The sequence below is a fragment of the Paroedura picta genome, chromosome 7 (genome assembly GCF_049243985.1).
Source record: "Paroedura picta isolate Pp20150507F chromosome 7, Ppicta_v3.0, whole genome shotgun sequence".
Lineage (NCBI taxonomy): Eukaryota > Metazoa > Chordata > Lepidosauria > Squamata > Gekkonidae > Paroedura > Paroedura picta.
Genome location: NC_135375.1, coordinates 67,691,206 through 67,705,974, shown reverse-complemented (window position 1 = coordinate 67,705,974; position 14,769 = coordinate 67,691,206).

The window sequence follows — 14,769 nt, the reverse complement described above, 5'->3', positions numbered from 1 at the left end:
GATGAAAAATATATCATAAATCTAGCTTCAGACTAAAGAAGATGCTTAATTACTCTCTGGTTTGGCACAAGGTCAGGTCTGGTCACCAGTTGTGATCAACACAGCCAAAAGTTCAACAGTCAACCAATTCTGATGTATTTGAGTGTATTTAAAAGCCTGTGGTGCATATCTCATTCAGCTGTCCCACAGGTTCTCTTCCCCACCACTGTCACCACCACTTCCACCCCAACATATTCTCACTATAAACTCTTTAAACACATGGTCAAGATAAAAAATTTTCTCATAACTTTTCTACATATTCTCCTCCCATTACATTCTTTAATGCAAGAAAATAATCTGTCATTAATTTATGAGGATGTGAGGTGTGCCAGTGTCCTTGATATACTTCACCGGAAGTGTATCTAATCTTACTGTAATTGTTGAACTGGACCAGCAGCAACTGGTGATCAAAGCCTGGTTGCAGACCATTAAATACTGGCTAAAAATTCACTTCACAGCTCCTCCCAGAAGCCTACTTAAGTATATGCTTAGTGATCCATTCATTTCAGGTTAGTATAAAACCACAGGGATTGATATATCTTGGCTCGTACCAAGAGGAAAAATGTGTACTTAAAATGACTGCTCAGAGATTTGAAGATCTAGAACACAACTCAGCTTCCTATAGCCCTTGCTCATCCAGTTTTTGGGGCATTTTGGTTTCCTACAAAACTTTGCCCTCTTATTATTCCTTGGACTCCATTCAGGCAAGGAAAGCACTACTTCTAATCTAAATGACTTCCCCCTGAAAGTGACCCATGGCAGGTTTTGCCATATTCTTGATTCAGAGAGGCTTTGCCTCCATGGTTGTGGTGTTCCTGACACCCACCCTCACATCATCTTAGTCTTTGCAGCCAACACATCTAAATTCAAGATGCTGTAACCAAATTGGGGTTTAATTGCAGGAATGAACAGCAAATTCTTAAAGCTATGCTTAAGGAGAAGAATCATGCTCTATTGGCTAAAACTGCAAATGTACTATATTCTATGTTAAAAGTCAATATTTGTGTTTGCAAAAATGCTAGCCTGAGCATCGGGTTTCGGTGTATATCACCTATGTCCATCTGTGTTGTGGTTATCTGTATTTATTTGATTTGCATGCCATTACAGGTAATCTATATCTGTATCTACCTATAAGAGTAGTAGTAATCATTCATGAAAAAAACAGATGAACTGTACAAATTGAGGATATTATACATATGGACATTCTTGCATTACCTTATTAGAGGCTTTTTGGGGAAAACCTCCTATTCTTTATGCAAACACCTGCTCTGGTTGGTAGCTTTCACATCTAAGCTCAGCAATAAATTTTGGGTAGAGCACTGTATATGAACTGTGCACTGCAGCTTTTAAGTCCTTCCATTAACTTCTTTATTTGCCTCTCCTCTATAATACCAAAATGCATGTTTTACTGATGTGATGTTCATGTGAGGTCTAGGATCCCATTGCATTGGTTACACACTACCCAAAGTATACAATTGTAGTTACAGTCATGTCAGCATTTCCTTTTGTCATTGTCTTCTCAGTATGCATATGTCTGTTGTATAGCTCAGTGTGAGAGACGATGCCAAATGAACAGAAGAAACTGAAACTTTCAACAAGTAAGTGGTATGTACTTCAGTACCAAAGTTAACGTTTAGAGTTCTGCTACTTGAGTAGAATTCAGGAATGCCCTGAGGAAAATTCTCTCATCTTTTTTAGTACCACCACAAGGAGTAACTAGCATTTTAATACAGGAAGTTCCTAGAACTCATTTTAACCATGCTGTAGGAACTCAGTTTGGTTTGGGACCTCCATGGTGCTGTGGGAGAAGATGCTCCCCCCACCCACTGTTTTCTCAAGCACAAATAGCACCATTTTGGCTTGGGAAAGTAGTGTGGGGGCAGCAGTAACTTCATCCTTCTGTTGGCCCTGGGTCAAGGGTCCTTGCCTACTGAGAGCTATCAAAATACATGCCAGCCTGGAAAACCTGAAAACGTGTTAGCTGCAGCAAAAAGCGAAACTCACAGGATACCCTTGCTCATCAAAAACCTGTGCAAAAAGTTACACTGAATTTTATACATCTACATTGTAGGGCTACATCAGAGGCCTAGATGAATCCAATAAAGCCACTCCTTCAGTATCATCTCCCGGACCACCCCAAAGTCTCCTGGCCAGCCCTGGAGCCCCTAAGATGGCATGGGGTCACTTGGACCTTTACTGCACAGGAGGATTCACGGCAGGCTGCCACCTGGTTTTTGAGCTGGGGCAGATTGTCCCGCCTCTTTCCGCTTCCACAAGTGGAAGCATTTGCCCACTGCAATTCGTCAACTCCAGATTTCTGTTCCTGCATGGCAACTAGGACGGCAAGGTTCTGGTGTGCTGCAGGGCACCATGCGCCTCTAATTTTTTTTTAAGAACATGGTATTGCATTACAACGCAATACGACATTCTTAAAAATAAAAGAAAACTGTCCTAGGCAGCTCTGCTTCACAGCACAACATGGCAAAGCTGCCTGGGGCAGCTTTTGTCCCTTCCAGGATGCCATACTCATGGCCACAGGTGGGGAGGGAGCCAGGCTAGGACAGCCCGTCTATTCTCTTCTTGATGGCCCAGGACCAACATAGGCCCTCTTTACGCCCAGGGCAAATAAAGGAACATGATTCCCTTGCCGAGGGGCAAATGAAGGCCTGAGTTGGGCCAGGACTGGGATGGCCCCAGGCTTGTGCCAATATCATGCAGAACCAGAAATTTGCCCCATGACTGGATTAGTGGTGAGCTGGGCCAAATTCCTGGTTCAGAAAAGGTCTGGGCCAGCACTTATCATTTCAAGTTTATTGAAAACAAAACCTATTCTCTAATCAATCCTCCAGTCATGATACCTACTTGAATCAAGCTATTAGACATTGTTCTATGAAGGATGTAAAGTTACAGTGACCTGGAATCTTAGGCAAAACATAATTTCTCAGCATACCTGGAGGCACTCTATAAACCATTTCATCATAGGAGAAAAGTTATATAGCAAACAGAATTTCTTAATATAGAAAGAGATCAAGTAACTCTATGATCAATTAGAAGGTTGTAATCATGTCCTTCAACACCACTCCTGCATATGACAGTTCCAAGCCAAAACAGGCCCTGTGGCTCTGTGAAAAGGAGCTCCTACCAGGAACTCCCTGTTACAAAATGATGGCAGTTGCCCATGATCTGCTTTGCGCCCCTGGATATTGAGAACTTTGGTGACTTTGGCAATTTATGTGAGACTTTGTATTGAGGTGTGCCAGCATGCCATCCTCTTATCTGAGTCCTGACAAAATTTCGGCTGTGAGCTCTCTGCCAGCAAATTAGTTTCAACATAGCTTGCTTTTGGATAGCAGTAACCTTTCTGATACTTTCAAATAGTAGCAACTAGGGCTTTATTTGAACCAAATAGAGGACTATTCTGCTTTCTGGAAGAACTTAGTACTGGTTAAAGGTATCAGTCTAAGCTATTCTTTCTTTTGTACAGCTGGGCTTTTCCCAAGTTTGGGAATGAGTTGACACATCTGCAGCTGATTTAGCCATCCTGACCCTGACTCTGTGCCTTTGAATCTTGAAAAGTAGCAATTTAGAGTAATTCTAGGCCGCATGTCAATTGTGTCCTTTAACCAGAACATAATTTTAATCTCTTGTGATTCTAGAGCTATTACACCATTGGTCCCCCCTCCCCTTTCCCTTCTCCATCCCTCCTTTTACCTTCACCCTGGGATCTAATAGCCAGGGTTGGACAGAGGGGTTGGACTAGACTGTGTACTATCTATATGTAATTGGGTTTGACCCAGTCTGAAATAAAGATGGGTAAAAAAGGCAGAGAAAATGAGGATACCTCACTTCAGTCTTCACAGCCCCCCATTTTTTTCCTATCCCAACTAGTAATACATTTAATGCCTTGACTTCAGAGTGAAGAAGTAACACAGCCCTCTGATGGTCTGGCTATGAGTGATGCAATAAGGGAATGTAACCTAGACACATTGCTACATAGGAGCCCTAGTACTAGCATACTGTCTCCTGACTCCCATTCCTCCATTAGTAAGAGCAGGAAACTAGGAAATCCAGAGTGCATAATGGATCTTACTGCAAAAACAGTTGATTTAATCTTTCTCTACATTAATGAAATGAGACTTGTTTTGGATGATTTGAACAGAAATGTTAAGGAGCTGTCCCCCTTTTTCAAAACATGGACCCCTTTTCTCAAAAGAAGGAGCAGGAAGATTTTTAATGAAAACTCCTATAAGGGCTCTCCAAGATACTCCTCAAAATTTAGTTCTCAAAACTTTAGAATTTGCCTAACTGTCAATAGAAGGACATTTTTTCCCTCAGTGGTCATCTGCTCAAAAAATCATTGACTTAATAGCAGCTGAACATCTAAGTGCTGCTAAGAACACACAAAGAATTGTTCTGTCCTAATTGGTTGCTGGCTCATAGGCCCTACTTGGCAAGGAAGGGCATAATCTGCACCAGGGTTTACCAGAACACCATGAAAGCTCTGTTCACTCCCCACACTCAGTGTCCAAGCAAACTGCAAAATCATAGTGCAGCAGATGTTCCCACAGATATTTTCAAGGCGAATTAATTAGTATAGGAAAACAGGATAAGTGCCAGCCATTAAATTCTAACATCCTCACAATTACAAGGAATTTGGATAAATTCACGGAGGAGTCAGTGCCATATACAAATTGCATAGAAAAGGAAATAGCATTCTCCCTTCCATCCTTGTCAGAAAAGCTGCAGGATAATATCATTAAATGGCTCGACTGCCTTCGGCTTAATCTATTAACACTAAAGAAATCTCATCTGGTCAATTCTCATTTGGTAAATATTAATATGGTCCATAACGACTCCCCTTTAATTGATCTGGCAGATTATCAGGATTTGAGGCAAAGCTGTGGCAGGGTAATTCCTGAAGACCAGGACACAGCAAAAAAATAAAATCTCTAGCAATAACAGCCATAATGGTACTAATGAAGGTATCATCCTGGAATCCTTCAACCTTGATACTATGAACATAGACAAGACTACCTTATACCCTCTGGTTGGGGAAGCAAATGTCTGCTTGAAGGAAACTCCTTTAGGGCTGATCCTGCGTTGAGCAGGGGGTTGGACTAGATGGCCTGTATGGCCCCTTCCAACTCTATGATTCTATGATTCCTGGGAGCTCACAGAGTCCCCCACTCATGGCTCCAACTAGTTCGGGGAATGGTAATATGAAGTGACTATCATGGCAAGTACTAGCTTGGAATATAGCTGGGTGGGCAAGCAAACGAGATGATCTGGGCTTTAGAAGGTTCCTATATAAATATGGTATAATTTTATTACAAGAAACATGGGAAACCAAGGGAATTCAAATTCTATACTATCATACATTCTGCCTGCACTTAAAGCTAGGGCTAGGGATAGAGACAGAGCTGGGCTAGGAATGTTCATTAAGCCATCTGTTATTAACTATGTCTCCCATATTGGAGACTGTTCCCTATTTGCCCAAACCTTTCTAGTATCCTCTAATCCTAATACCATTCTAGTAAACATCTATCTACCCCCAGAACAAATGTGACAGAGGGCAGCCTAAACTTGGAAACTGTTCTTTATCTATGGGTTAGAGGGGAAACATCCAATGGTGGAACTAATGATCTTGGGAGATTTTAATACAAGAGTAGGACACAAAAATAAACTATTCACTCACTGCAAGATGACTTTCGGGGATAAAGAAACCAATAATGCACAACCCTTTTTCATGGGCCTCTGTCAAAAGTCTAGATTAAAATTTTTTGAATGGACCCAGATATTTTGCCGAGGCCAATAAATTTACTCACATGTTAGAAAGGGGGAATACTGTGATCAACGTTGTATATGTATCACTCCAGCTGCTGATGAAAATATAGAATAGAGAGTGAGCACATGCCACTTCAACTGGTTTTGAGATGCAAGGTGGGAAGGCCTGCTGAGGATATAGTGGCTGTGCCACTTCAAACAATGAAATCTATAGGAAACATATTGTGACTGAGAACATGACCTCCAAAATGGAAGCATTTTAAAACTCCTCCATACTATTAGAACAAAGAAAAGCTCAGCTTTAGCTCCCCTGTAGATGATAAAAAATTATAGGATACCCTTATTAAAACCTTGCATGACCAGGCAAAACTCCTTAGGAATAAAAGGAGATTTTTATCTTCCTGGTTTGATAAATAATGTTCATGCAAAGATAAATTACTAAGGGAATACTTTAGGACAGTGGTCCCCAACCTTTTTATCACCGGGGACCGGTCAATGCTTGACAATTTTACTGAGGCCCGGGGGGGGGGTAGTCTTTTGCCGAGGGATGTCACTGCCACCGCCGGAGCCCCTGTTCCACTAGCTTTCCTGCCGGCGCCCCTGACTTCCCGCCACCCGCTGGGGGGTGCTACCAGCAGCAGCTGTGCAGTGCAAAGCCGAGGGGGATCCCCAGCCATGGCGGCCGCTGGAGAGCACCAAAGGTGAGCTGGCGGCAGAGTGGCAGGGCAGCCCCTGAGGCAGCGGCTGGGGAGGAGGCCGAAGAAGAGCTGCGGCCCGGTACCAAGTGTTCCACAAACCGGTACCGGTCCCCGGACCGGGGGTTGGGGACCACTACTTTAGGAGACTGCAAACAGGTGGCTATGGCCACTCCGCTTTATAGGAGTTTAAGAATATCAAACATGCATATCTATTCTTAATTAAAGCTAATAAGGAAACGTTCTATAACAGAAAATGGGAGACCATACAGAAAGCACTAAATTCCACAGACGCTAGACTGTTCTTGAAAACAGTTAATGAATTTCGTGGAAACAAGTCTAAAACTGTCCTGTACCCATTCCCAGCTCATAAAACCATTTTGCAAAGTTGTTTTCCAGGCCCTCTGAGGAGTTGTTGGTTCCTGTAAATCATCCCCCCAACTGGCTGGAGGTCAACCTGAATGAAATTTTGGAGTTGATAAAATCCCTGAAGTTACAAAAATCCCCAGGCCTGGAACTATTATTACAATTCCCTGAGTGGTGGGCTGTCCCCCTTGCCAACTTTTTTCAATAATCAGTTTGGCTCAATCCCAGATTCTTGGCTGAATGTCATAATTGTCCCTATCTTTAAGAAAGGAAAACCTGACATTATGAGGAACTATCACCCCATTAGTTAACTGGCAACTATAGGTAAACTATATGCCAGATTCTTGGCTCAAAAATTGGCTACCTGGACGGATGCAAATGACATATTATGACCTGAAGAGATTGGCTTCAGAAATTGGCTTCCATGTATTGTTCTTATGTTATTATGTAAACCGCCCTGAGCCCCCGGGGAGGGCGGTAAATAAATAAATAAATAAACAAACTAACAAATAAATAAATAAATAAATAAATAAATAAATAAATAAATAAATAAATAAATAAATAAATGGGAACTCAGATTTAGATCACTGTCCAATACTTGCCTTCCTAAGAGCAAAATATATGAGATATGCAAAATGGAAACTTTTTGCAGCATTTATTGATTTAAAATCAGCCTTTCACCTTATCCCTAGGGAACGTCTGTAGGAGAATCTCTAAAAATAGATCACTCTTCTTTTTAATACAACAACTTCACAAAGGAAATAGGATCCAAATCAAGTATACAGCAGAAGGATCACTTACAAAAAATGTAAACATCAATATTGGGGTAAAGCTGGGATGCATTCTAACCCCACAGCTTTTCAGTCTCTTTTTAGGTGACCTCCCTAAGGTCCTGACTGAGGTCACTGGACACCTGCTGATCCTAGGGAAAAGTACTATGCCACTACTACTATATGCTGATGACATGGTAATCCTATCAAGAACAAGAGTAGGCCTATTGAGATACCATTGTGCCTATATTAACTATTGCCAGAACAACTCACTGCAAATAAACTATGATAAATCCAAAATAATGGTTTTTGCTTCTAGGAGGCACGAATATAGATAGTCAAGTCAAACTTTATTGCACTAGGCCATAGGCCATCACAAGACATAAATATAGATAGAAAATAGGATCAAATAAGATTCAGTAACTCCCCTGTTTTAAATACCTTGGCATAACATTTTCTTTCAACAACTGTGCAGAGCACAGGAGATGTGCCACAAAATCTATTAAAAGTCAGCTGGCACTGCTATCTAAACTTTTTAATCTTAAAGTTAATAAGAATCTTCTAGACCTGTGCTCAAATCCAAAATATTGCCTCATCTCCTCTATAGAGTCCTAGTGTAGATTGAGGAAACAAATGGAGAGCTTGAAAAATTAAAAACCTCTTTCTTGTGGTCACTGCTCAGAGTACCTTAATTGTGTAGGCAATAAAACCCTGTTTGTGGAACTTGGTCAGCACCTGATTGCAACAAGTGTGTGGAAGCAAACTTTTAAGTACTGGCTTGGGTTGGACTTTAAGTCCTGCCAGTCTCACAGATACTTTAATAGGAGATTTCAGTCATTAGAAATGTTGCGGGCACTTAAAATACACAATCAATGAATGTCTGGCTATAACCAGACTGGGATACTAATTCTCACCCTTCCAGACAATATTAGCATGATTGCCATACCTTTTGATGAATACAGAAGTTCTGGAAATCTTAATTCTTAACACAAATTTTAGATTTTGACTAAACTGGATGTCTCTCTGTTTTCATCTGTTCTTGCATTAGATGATTGCAGAATATAGGAGACAAGTTACAATTGGGTTAAAATATAAAGGGGCTCATATATTGTCTCTTTCATCTATGATCTATTCAGTTTTCATTTGGGAGGAGTTTACAGCATCTGGCAGCATGAATACATATGTAAATAATATCCTCTGGGATGAGTTCACCTGAACATTGTCTTAAAATATTTTGTGAGCTCTGGGAAATTCAGAAAAAAATGTTGAACTATGAGGTGAATTCAACTTCCAGTTCGGCTTCTGCCTTATTCTACTCCTGCCTTAATATTTTGCTCTATTTCCCAATGTTCTTATTGATTTTGTGTGATATTAAATGTATAAAACATTTACTTGGGATTTTCTCATTCTCACCTAGTTTAATAGTACTTAATTGAACATAAGGCTTGTATTCTGCAACCAAAAATATATTCCAGGCCATCAGAGGAAATCTCCCATCTGCCACAGGGTTCTTCCCTGTGACAATATGTCAGTTTGGATGTGATAACTAAAATTAACAATAATAACAACAAAGGTGGTGAAAGCTGTGCCCAAACAAAATGCAGACCCTTCTAGATATTTGTCTACTATATTTTACAAAAAGTAATATATTGTGGTAATTGCATTTCACCAAACTGACCGGCAAATAATGTGAATCGAACACTGGTCAGCCTTACAACACAACATTTAAGTTCTTCTTATAACATGATGCAAACTACACATGACACTAAACTCTATATTATTATCATAAGGTGGGTGGGTGGGAAGCTGTTCAGAGGCATTTGGTGAAGAGGGCAAGTCCTCAGCACGTGGCACCTTCAATGGGCACTAAGGACCCACCTGACTGGTGTGCATGCTTCTATTGCATGGCATGCATGCCTGAAGCTGAAGGGACAAGATGTGTCCCTTCTTCCCACCCACCCTCTGTCACGTCAAAGGCAGCCACAGTAAGTTGTGGCCACAAGACCAAATTAGATAAACAAAAAAGAACAACCACAAACCCAATAAAAACAAGCAAGAGGAGGCCTGAAACCTTTTGTCCCCCTCTCTCCAGAGCCAGACCCCCCAAAATGAAGTGTTAACCAAGAAGACACAAAACCAAAGCCAAAGTGAAAAAAGGGGCCTTGGCCCTATTGTCATCCCAACTTTCCTCCCCACACAAGCAGCAGACCCAAACATCAAAACAGAAACAGTACAGAAGGAATGAGAATAGTGCCACAACAGAACAAGGAAGAAAAACCCATGAAAGCATGAGGTCCTTGGCCTAAACGACACCACTACCATCACCCACTGCCCACCAATTAAGAAAAAAGGACAACTTATTTTAAAAGATCTTCAATTCAAACCAGATGCAAAGTCTTCTCCAGTGACGATCAGAAGAAGTAGTCCAGAAGTCTACAGCAGGGTTTCTCAAGCAAGGCAATCAGAGCAGCAGCAAGCAAAAGCTACCGCCACATGTCTTCCACATGGGGCATTCCAACAGCAAAGCAATGGTGGATCAGCCAGACCTAACTATAGCCTTTATGCCCTCAGACCATGCACAGAAGGAGTTAAAAAAAAAAACAACCACCAAGCTTCTGGAGCAGCTTTTCTCCAAACCTAGATTCCCATCGGCCAATCCTGCCACCCTCATCTTGACACCTGGGAAACATCTGGGGAAGGCAAGTCCTCCTTCAGTTGCAAGTTGCAACAAGCTTTGCAAGTTTCCAGATTTCATAGCAATGCCATTTGCAAAGGGTATTGCCAGGATTGGTTCTAGCTCCCCCTCAGGGGCTTTTACCGTTGATCTGGAAAGATGCCTCAGTGCCCTCTTCCCTGTTGCTCGGGAAACCAGAGCAAAATTTGGGAAAGAGCACTAGGAGAGAGAACAGAAAGAAGTTAAATTTGTTTCTCTTTCCTTTTATACTTTAAATGGCCCTGAATCAATTCAGGTTTCTGTGATTTGGGTGTTACAGTCCTGTGGGGAATTGTGATTTGGCTTAAGATAAGAAAAAATGCCCTCCAAATCAGTATTGATTTCGGTTTTTGTCAGATAATCTGAATCCAATCACACATCCCTAGGGCAGGTACTCCCTCTGCATATTCACACCATGCAGATAACTTGCAGAGAGTTAGAGGCAGGACCAGCATGCTTATGTTTGCTTTCACTCTTCACATGAAAACATACAGATAGGTGCACCATCTCGGTAGTAGTGGCTCTGTAGACTCCTTTCTGTTATGACGCTAGTAAAAAGATGTCCACAGTGCACTCCTAAGGACACTTTCTTGGTCATAAACCACAATGAATAGACATGAGTAGGATTCTAAAGAGACCACCTTAGGGTTGCTCTTTCAGTTTATTGAGCAACTTGTATCAAGTAAATTCTCACACATAAGTTGCTTTCAGTGAGAGAAGACTTTGAAGTTTTCTATTTCTGTCCTAAACTGAAAAGAGATTACTCTTCTAGAGTTGCCCAGCAGCGTCTCTTGGATATTTACAATATTGTAACTAAATTAATTGAGACATGGGACTATTATGGGGGTTGTTGGTGCTGGAACACTTCTTTGGAAGTAGCACAGCTGGTGATAAATTAGGGGCTGTGAGACTCAGAACGGCAGGCAGGCGTTCGATTCTCTCTCAGGTGTTGAAGGCATAATGAATTTTCCTTGAACTGTGTCTGGACATCAGTCTAGATTAGTATTGCCTCCTTCCTCATTATCTACCCCCTGAATGCCTTGAATGGATCGCACTAGGGACTGAACATTGGGGCCCTCTGCATGCAAAGCACAAACTCTGCGATTGGGACATAGTCCCACTGCTTGACTTTTGACTTCTTGTGAGATTGGTTAGGAGTGGGTGTCGTGAGCATGGCTGTCCTTGTGTATGATTGTCTCTCACAGATGTAAAACAAAACTTCCTTCCTACTTTTGTTCAATACAAACACTGCTGAGAAAAAAAGTGTATGAAAAATTGAAAAGGATATTAACAATGGCTGATTTCAGGGAAAGTTTACTGTGCAGAGCTGCTTAGCATTTTAAATCATCCCCTAGTCATGTGTGAAGTGATAAAAGGCTCTGGGTGCATCATGCTTATCCAAATACAATATACAGCCTCCAATATGGGACATTAATAAGATTATAAATATCACTCTCTTGTTATAGTCAGCACTCAGGTGACAAAAATACAATTTGGCTGGGATTATTGCTTGATCAAACATTCCAGTGAATTGCTTTCATTCCCCCCCACCCACTGCCTTTCAAGTTACAATTAAGGTCTGATGTCAGATTTTACCCTGGTGCTCATCAATTATTTCCATTAAACCATTTTAAAATTGACAGGCTCCTGACTGAGACTAGACTGTTGCAATTTTCTAGGTTCCTCATGGTTACCACCTTAAAATATAAGAGTGAATAAATATTTTGGCCTATTATGCACGTGTGTTTTCCCTCACTTTAATCATGCATGTCAATAGGGTTTTCTTTGTCATTCTGCATTGATTTCCCTTTCATCAGTGCTCAGTTTATGTGCTGGTCACCATTTCCCCGATAGTGCCTTTGTACCAAGACAAGACAAGACATTTAATTGGCGGTCATTTAGACCAGTATAACCATTGGCACTACAAGTTAAGGCTTTGTACCATTTCCCCCTTTGTTTTGCTTTCAGCTCACCTTTTTGCCACCCCTCAAAGGACATCCATCTACCCACACTGAGGCCATTCTGCCCATTCTGCACCTTCTGCCATCCTCCCCCTTTCATCAGTACAAGGTCCATTTCCCCCTTGTTATAATTTTTTTAAAGCTGCATGAGTCTAGGGATATGAAACTTTCAGCAGTCTTGGATTGCTGAATAAAACAATTTAAATGATGGGGGAAATGTAAAAGGGGCTATGCGAGCTTTAGTTCTCTGCTGGTGTTGACTTTGAAAAGGGAACGGGAGAGAGGCAAATGGCTGCATCCTCAGTGCAAAAAGAACTTTCAGTGCAAACCAAATGAAGGAGAGAGATTGTCAGCCCGGAATGAAATTGACATGAGATGTAAAGGGAAAGAGAGAGAGAGACACTGGGATGAGAAACCTAAAGCTTTAAAATATGTTTTCCCTTTTAATGCTTTATTTAACAAAGTTTTGGGGAGAACCATTTCAGCAGACTCCAGAAGACTAACATTAAAATGCTGACTGAGCTACATTGACCTTCTGTAAGCCACCAGATTTATGAATCTCTTAAGAGTGATCCATTTGAAGGACAGAGTGCCATCCACACATGACAAGCTCAAAAAAATTGCCAAGATCATGACCAGTGTATGGGATCAAATTAGAGAATCATAAAGAGAAAATGATACGTGTTTTCAAGGAAGGGCAGAAAATTAGTGTTACTATGCAGTTGTGCCCAGTATCACTTACTTTTTTTCAGTATAGTGGCGCAAGACTATAAAAGTTCTCCAGAGACAAAAAAACCTCTCCAGAGCTTCCCACTTACTAATTGCAGCCCTTTGTAAAGCCGGGTAGAGTTTCAGCTGGCTTAGCACAGGCATGCGTGAAGACACACAAACGTTGTTAACAATCACAGCTTGCAACGTCAGTGTCAGTGGGTTTTACCATGCATTCTATACACTCAACATGTTCCCCTGTATTCTGAGATCATGTGAACCCATTTTTCACCCTAGTGCTCCGCAATCTAGAAAACAGGGCTTCACAGCTACTTGTCAGCTTTTTTTTTTTTTTTTTTAAGTCTGGTCTTCCTCTTCCTACATTCTTTTAACTTCTCTTTCATTGAAGAACTAACACAAAAATGCTGAACCACGAGGATTTAAATGGCAGGTGCCTGTTGGACACAGCATAGCTGCAATAGAGCAATTGTGTATTTTTTTTTTTTAAGCTTTGAATGGTACCCCCCCCCATCACAAGTTAATTCTACCTCAATTTAGAAAAGTGCACTTTTTAAAATTGTAGCTGCAGAATAAATACACCAAAGGAAAAACAATGGTGTGTGTAAGGCGGCACAAAATCCAAAGTCAAGATTAAAGGCTCACTGCTCTAAAAATCTGTAGTAAGATGTGCGTGCGTAATGGGCCTTTGATGTAGGGATGCACTGGGAAGAGCTTCGGATGGCTCCAGAGAAGAGAAGGTGGATAATTGTACAAGTTCCCATGTACATGCATTAAATTAATGTAACTATAAAATAGTTTAAGTGCTCACATCTATTAAATTAGGCAGAGCAAATACTACACAGAGCTGAGGCTTAATAAATTAAGTCTATTTTACAGCATAAGCATTTCTGCTTTTTTAAGTTCAATGAGTCAATATGAGAACATGAAAGGAGCAAGGTTAAATAAATTGCTGTCAGAAGATGCAGGATTTAGCAGCCGTAGTTACCCTAGATTTCAACAAGAATAAGCCGTTACCATAGCAACCACATCACATGATCTTCACACATACTGTGGGCCAGATTCTGCTGTAATTTATGCTGGTGAAAAATTTGAAGCGGCTCCTTCTGAACTATGACACATTCCTCATGCCCTGACCCAAAATTTAATCATCTTCAAAGCTGCATATCTTGTGTCTTTTTATTTCCCCAAATGAATCTAATTTATTAAAAATGACTAACCCAAAAGAGGATGAGCATGTAATGAAGAATAGGAGTTGATTTTATTAATAACCATGCCCGTTGCACAATGGTCGTCATGTTGCCTTATTAACAGACTTCATACTGTCATGCTTCACAATTCACTTCTGGCCTGAGGCTTTCTGCCCCTGTCAGGTGAGATTTTATCAGCTGTGCTCATATGGGTGGATCTTCTAGGTTTCCATCCTTTGCAGGGCATCATCACGTTCTACATAGGATGGGAAAGTTGAACTAATTAGAAATCATCATGCTTGCCTTCTTCAAGCCCTTTGGGGGGTATATTCCTGCTCCCTTTGCACTGATGACATGCCCCCTTCTCTTACAGAGCATAAGAATGGAAGAAGCACCTTCCCAGATCAGGCCAGAAGCTTTCACAGTTTGAGACATCCTGGCGAGTACAAGTCACATCTGACTTTGAATCCTGCTATCAATTTATAATTAGGTCATCCACTGAAGCAGTAATACCTCTCCCAGCTG